The 6,075-nt window shown below is 55.9% G+C and overlaps 7 non-coding genes across 7 annotated transcripts; all 7 read left to right on the top strand.

Moving 5' to 3' along the window:
* The first annotated feature begins 354 nt into the window (after window positions 1–354).
* LOC117368761 lies at window positions 355–521 on the top strand. The gene has a single exon (XR_004541010.1). It is a non-coding gene; the product is annotated as a U1 spliceosomal RNA (small nuclear RNA).
* Window positions 522–990: 469 nt separating this feature from the next.
* LOC117368760 lies at window positions 991–1,157 on the top strand. Its single transcript, XR_004541009.1, has one exon. It is a non-coding gene; the product is annotated as a U1 spliceosomal RNA (small nuclear RNA).
* Window positions 1,158–1,626: 469 nt separating this feature from the next.
* LOC117368759 lies at window positions 1,627–1,793 on the top strand. Its single transcript, XR_004541008.1, has one exon. It is a non-coding gene; the product is annotated as a U1 spliceosomal RNA (small nuclear RNA).
* Window positions 1,794–2,263: 470 nt separating this feature from the next.
* LOC117368767 lies at window positions 2,264–2,430 on the top strand. The gene has a single exon (XR_004541016.1). It is a non-coding gene; the product is annotated as a U1 spliceosomal RNA (small nuclear RNA).
* Window positions 2,431–2,899: 469 nt separating this feature from the next.
* On the top strand, window positions 2,900–3,066 carry LOC117368758. The gene has a single exon (XR_004541007.1). It is a non-coding gene; the product is annotated as a U1 spliceosomal RNA (small nuclear RNA).
* Window positions 3,067–3,536: 470 nt separating this feature from the next.
* Window positions 3,537–3,703, top strand: LOC117368756. The gene has a single exon (XR_004541006.1). It is a non-coding gene; the product is annotated as a U1 spliceosomal RNA (small nuclear RNA).
* A 469-nt stretch (window positions 3,704–4,172) lies between these two features.
* LOC117368755 lies at window positions 4,173–4,339 on the top strand. Its single transcript, XR_004541005.1, has one exon. It is a non-coding gene; the product is annotated as a U1 spliceosomal RNA (small nuclear RNA).
* Window positions 4,340–6,075: the final 1,736 nt, after the last annotated feature.

Below are 6,075 nucleotides of genomic sequence, written 5' to 3'. Positions count from 1 at the left end.
CTTTTGTAAGACTGCCTGGGGTATGGGATACGGTACGGTACTTTTGTCCTGGGCCGTTTGGTTTGATTTTTTTTTTTTGTCATTTGCCCTCTTGTCACGTGCTGCGTTTGAGTTCGGCCCACTCTGCTTCACCCGCTCCCAGCATGCATTTAGGCAGACAGAGAGCCCTTGGCCCTGAACGTATGGCGTCATGCGGGTCCCCGCGCAGCGGAAGCAGCGGCCCGGCGCTCGGACCCCACGCAGGACGTCCTCTGCCGCGCTTTAACCGGGGATGGACTGTAGCCCTCGCCGGCCACCCTGAGCCAAGGGTGCCCTGCCGGCACAGGCCCTGGCCCTTAGCTCGCTTCTTTCTTCATACTTACCTGGCAGGGGAGATTGGTCCATGATCCAGAAGGTGGCGCTCCCAGGGTGAGGCTCGGCCATTGCACTCGGGCTGTGCTGACCCCTGCGATTTCCCCACATGCGGGAAAGTCGACTGCATAATTTCTGGTAGTGGGGGACTGCGTGCGCGCTTTCCCCTGTTTTCTTCTCAGCTGTGGATCTAAGGACAGATTGCAAGTTAGAGGGGCCGGGATGGGGTGCATTTTGTTGTGTTCCCTAGCTCTTCTGGCTTTTGCTTTGCTTTGTTGTTTTTTTCTTTTGTAAGACTGCCTGGGGTATGGGATACGGTACGGTACTTTTGTCCTGGGCCGTTTGGTTTGATTTTTTTTTTTTGTCATTTGCCCTCTTGTCACGTGCTGCGTTTGAGTTCGGCCCACTCTGCTTCACCCGCTCCCAGCATGCATTTAGGCAGACAGAGAGCCCTTGGCCCTGAACGTATGGCGTCATGCGGGTCCCCGCGCAGCGGAAGCAGCGGCCCGGCGCTCGGACCCCACGCAGGACGTCCTCTGCCGCGCTTTAACCGGGGATGGACTGTAGCCCTCGCCGGCCACCCTGAGCCAAGGGTGCCCTGCCGGCACAGGCCCTGGCCCTTAGCTCGCTTCTTTCTTCATACTTACCTGGCAGGGGAGATTGGTCCATGATCCAGAAGGTGGCGCTCCCAGGGTGAGGCTCGGCCATTGCACTCGGGCTGTGCTGACCCCTGCGATTTCCCCACATGCGGGAAAGTCGACTGCATAATTTCTGGTAGTGGGGGACTGCGTGCGCGCTTTCCCCTGTTTTCTTCTCAGCTGTGGATCTAAGGACAGATTGCAAGTTAGAGGGGCCGGGATGGGGTGCATTTTGTTGTGTTCCCTAGCTCTTCTGGCTTTTGCTTTGCTTTGTTGTTTTTTTCTTTTGTAAGACTGCCTGGGGTATGGGATACGGTACGGTACTTTTGTCCTGGGCCGTTTGGTTTGATTTTTTTTTTTTGTCATTTGCCCTCTTGTCACGTGCTGCGTTTGAGTTCGGCCCACTCTGCTTCACCCGCTCCCAGCATGCATTTAGGCAGACAGAGAGCCCTTGGCCCTGAACGTATGGCGTCATGCGGGTCCCCGCGCAGCGGAAGCAGCGGCCCGGCGCTCGGACCCCACGCAGGACGTCCTCTGCCGCGCTTTAACCGGGGATGGACTGTAGCCCTCGCCGGCCACCCTGAGCCAAGGGTGCCCTGCCGGCACAGGCCCTGGCCCTTAGCTCGCTTCTTTCTTCATACTTACCTGGCAGGGGAGATTGGTCCATGATCCAGAAGGTGGCGCTCCCAGGGTGAGGCTCGGCCATTGCACTCGGGCTGTGCTGACCCCTGCGATTTCCCCACATGCGGGAAAGTCGACTGCATAATTTCTGGTAGTGGGGGACTGCGTGCGCGCTTTCCCCTGTTTTCTTCTCAGCTGTGGATCTAAGGACAGATTGCAAGTTAGAGGGGCCTGGGATGGGGTGCATTTTGTTGTGTTCCCTAGCTCTTCTGGCTTTTGCTTTGCTTTGTTGTTTTTTTCTTTTGTAAGACTGCCTGGGGTATGGGATACGGTACGGTACTTTTGTCCTGGGCCGTTTGTTTTGATTTTTTTTTTTTGTCATTTGCCCTCTTGTCACGTGCTGCGTTTGAGTTCGGCCCACTCTGCTTCACCCGCTCCCAGCATGCATTTAGGCAGACAGAGAGCCCTTGGCCCTGAACGTATGGCGTCATGCGGGTCCCCGCGCAGCGGAAGCAGCGGCCCGGCGCTCGGACCCCACGCAGGACGTCCTCTGCCGCGCTTTAACCGGGGATGGACTGTAGCCCTCGCCGGCCACCCTGAGCCAAGGGTGCCCTGCCGGCACAGGCCCTGGCCCTTAGCTCGCTTCTTTCTTCATACTTACCTGGCAGGGGAGATTGGTCCATGATCCAGAAGGTGGCGCTCCCAGGGTGAGGCTCGGCCATTGCACTCGGGCTGTGCTGACCCCTGCGATTTCCCCACATGCGGGAAAGTCGACTGCATAATTTCTGGTAGTGGGGGACTGCGTGTGCGCTTTCCCCTGTTTTATTCTCAGCTGTGGATCTAAGGACAGATTGCAAGTTAGAGGGGCCGGGATGGGGTGCATTTTGTTGTGTTCCCTAGCTCTTCTGGCTTTTGCTTTGCTTTGTTGTTTTTTTCTTTTGTAAGACTGCCTGGGGTATGGGATACGGTACGGTACTTTTGTCCTGGGCCGTTTGTTTTGATTTTTTTTTTTTGTCATTTGCCCTCTTGTCACGTGCTGCGTTTGAGTTCGGCCCACTCTGCTTCACCCGCTCCCAGCATGCATTTAGGCAGACAGAGAGCCCTTGGCCCTGAACGTATGGCGTCATGCGGGTCCCCGCGCAGCGGAAGCAGCGGCCCGGCGCTCGGACCCCACGCAGGACGTCCTCTGCCGCGCTTTAACCGGGGATGGACTGTAGCCCTCGCCGGCCACCCTGAGCCAAGGGTGCCCTGCCGGCACAGGCCCTGGCCCTTAGCTCGCTTCTTTCTTCATACTTACCTGGCAGGGGAGATTGGTCCATGATCCAGAAGGTGGCGCTCCCAGGGTGAGGCTCGGCCATTGCACTCGGGCTGTGCTGACCCCTGCGATTTCCCCACATGCGGGAAAGTCGACTGCATAATTTCTGGTAGTGGGGGACTGCGTGCGCGCTTTCCCCTGTTTTCTTCTCAGCTGTGGATCTAAGGACAGATTGCAAGTTAGAGGGGCCGGGATGGGGTGCATTTTGTTGTGTTCCCTAGCTCTTCTGGCTTTTGCTTTGCTTTGTTGTTTTTTTCTTTTGTAAGACTGCCTGGGGTATGGGATACGGTACGGTACTTTTGTCCTGGGCCGTTTGGTTTTGTTTTTTTTTTTTTGTCATTTGCCCTCTTGTCACGTGCTGCGTTTGAGTTCGGCCCACTCTGCTTCACCCGCTCCCAGCATGCATTTAGGCAGACAGAGAGCCCTTGGCCCTGAACGTATGGCGTCATGCGGGTCCCCGCGCAGCGGAAGCAGCGGCCCGGCGCTCGGACCCCACGCAGGACGTCCTCTGCCGCGCTTTAACCGGGGATGGACTGTAGCCCTCGCCGGCCACCCTGAGCCAAGGGTGCCCTGCCGGCACAGGCCCTGGCCCTTAGCTCGCTTCTTTCTTCATACTTACCTGGCAGGGGAGATTGGTCCATGATCCAGAAGGTGGCGCTCCCAGGGTGAGGCTCGGCCATTGCACTCGGGCTGTGCTGACCCCTGCGATTTCCCCACATGCGGGAAAGTCGACTGCATAATTTCTGGTAGTGGGGGACTGCGTGCGCGCTTTCCCCTGTTTTCTTCTCAGCTGTGGATCTAAGGACAGATTGCAAGTTAGAGGGGCCGGGATGGGGTGCATTTTGTTGTGTTCCCTAGCTCTTCTGGCTTTTGCTTTGCTTTGTTGTTTTTTTCTTTTGTAAGACTGCCTGGGGTATGGGATACGGTACGGTACTTTTGTCCTGGGCCGTTTGGTTTGATTTTTTTTTTTTGTCATTTGCCCTCTTGTCACGTGCTGCGTTTGAGTTCGGCCCACTCTGCTTCACCCGCTCCCAGCATGCATTTAGGCAGACAGAGAGCCCTTGGCCCTGAACGTATGGCGTCATGCGGGTCCCCGCGCAGCGGAAGCAGCGGCCCGGCGCTCGGACCCCACGCAGGACGTCCTCTGCCGCGCTTTAACCGGGGATGGACTGTAGCCCTCGCCGGCCACCCTGAGCCAAGGGTGCCCTGCCGGCACAGGCCCTGGCCCTTAGCTCGCTTCTTTCTTCATACTTACCTGGCAGGGGAGATTGGTCCATGATCCAGAAGGTGGCGCTCCCAGGGTGAGGCTCGGCCATTGCACTCGGGCTGTGCTGACCCCTGCGATTTCCCCACATGCGGGAAAGTCGACTGCATAATTTCTGGTAGTGGGGGACTGCGTGCGCGCTTTCCCCTGTTTTCTTCTCAGCTGTGGATCTAAGGACAGATTGCAAGTTAGAGGGGCCGGGATGGGGTGCATTTTGTTGTGTTCCCTAGCTCTTCTGGCTTTTGCTTTGCTTTGTTGTTTTTTTCTTTTGTAAGACTGCCTGGGGTATGGGATACGGTACGGTACTTTTGTCCTGGGCCGTTTGGTTTGATTTTTTTTTTTTGTCATTTGCCCTCTTGTCACGTGCTGCGTTTGAGTTCGGCCCACTCTGCTTCACCCGCTCCCAGCATGCATTTAGGCAGACAGAGAGCCCTTGGCCCTGAACGTATGGCGTCATGCGGGTCCCCGCGCAGCGGAAGCAGCGGCCCGGCGCTCGGACCCCACGCAGGACGTCCTCTGCCGCGCTTTAACCGGGGATGGACTGTAGCCCTCGCCGGCCACCCTGAGCCAAGGGTGCCCTGCCGGCACAGGCCCTGGCCCTTAGCTCGCTTCTTTCTTCATACTTACCTGGCAGGGGAGATTGGTCCATGATCCAGAAGGTGGCGCTCCCAGGGTGAGGCTCGGCCATTGCAGGTGGATAGACCTAGAGGCATATCTAGAATTCAATGTATGCATGGCACGACCATTCCCTATGAACTCCGAAGAGTGTGGCTGGAGTATAGGGGGAAAAGGCAGCCCCTAGAGGTAGTAGTAATGCCAACTCCTCCCTATGATCTTATATTAGGGAGGGAATGGGCAGGTTTCCAAGAATGTATGAGAGAGCGGGAAGAGATGTCCTGGTCTAGGCATAATGAGGGGTGGACACTACAAGGACAGAGGGAGCATCGAGATGAAGAACTGTCAGGCAGGTTCCGGGACCAGGAGGAGAGGTGAAGAGTGGTAGATCTGGGGCTTGCTGAGAAGGAGAGCTGCGAAGTAAAATTGAAGTTTGTGCGGCTGTCTAATAGGGCAAGATCTCCCTATAAGGCTACGTACCAAGCCGCAGGGTTTGATTTAAGTAGTGCCCAAGAAAGAATAATACCCAAGGGAGGTCGGGAGGTCATAAATACAGATTTACAGGTATCTTTACCCCCAGGTTGCTATGGGAGAATAGCACCTCATTTTGGATTGGCACTTAGGCATGGGCTATGAGTAGGAGCGGGGTTAGTGGACCCTGACTATAGGGGGCCCCTAAAGATACTCCTCTTCAATTTAGGAGAGGAAGATTATAGGATAAGGGAAGGAGACCGAATAGCCCAATTAATCTGTGAGAAGGTTTTCCTTCCAGATCTGCAGGAGGAGGAGAGGTTAGATGAAACGGGCCGAGGAAACCAAGGTTGGGGTTCCACTGTGGTGGATGAAACTCAAACCTGGGGAAAGCAGAATGCAGACATTCTGTCACGTCTGGAGGAAGGGATAGATTCCCCGCCCAAGGATAAAAGGACTGATAGTGTTTTGAGGGGGGGTATGTGACAGAGAAGAGCCTGTCAGCAGTTTAAACCCAGCTTTAAACCCTGCCTTGCAAAGGCTGACCCCTATTCCTAAGCCCAGGAAGCTGCCCAGTAACCCTGTGCCTATCACCAAGAGCCAACAGGCAGGGCAAGGCAGAGAGAGAAGGGCAGAAACCATAACATCTGGTTTAGGGCACTATAATCCCTTTTATAATACCTTGGGCAAATCTCCACAACACCTCTAGTAAAGAAAACCAGCACAGGCATGGTTAATGAGAGGGGTGTGGCTGGCAAGTAGGACGAACCCAGAGGGAGAGTGGGATTAGGCTTACAGCA

Source organism: Geotrypetes seraphini, chromosome 10 (assembly GCF_902459505.1).
Source record: "Geotrypetes seraphini chromosome 10, aGeoSer1.1, whole genome shotgun sequence".
NCBI classification, from domain to species: domain Eukaryota; kingdom Metazoa; phylum Chordata; class Amphibia; order Gymnophiona; family Dermophiidae; genus Geotrypetes; species Geotrypetes seraphini.
The sequence above is the reverse complement of the archived record's forward strand: the minus strand, read 5'-3'. Positions and strand labels throughout refer to the sequence as shown.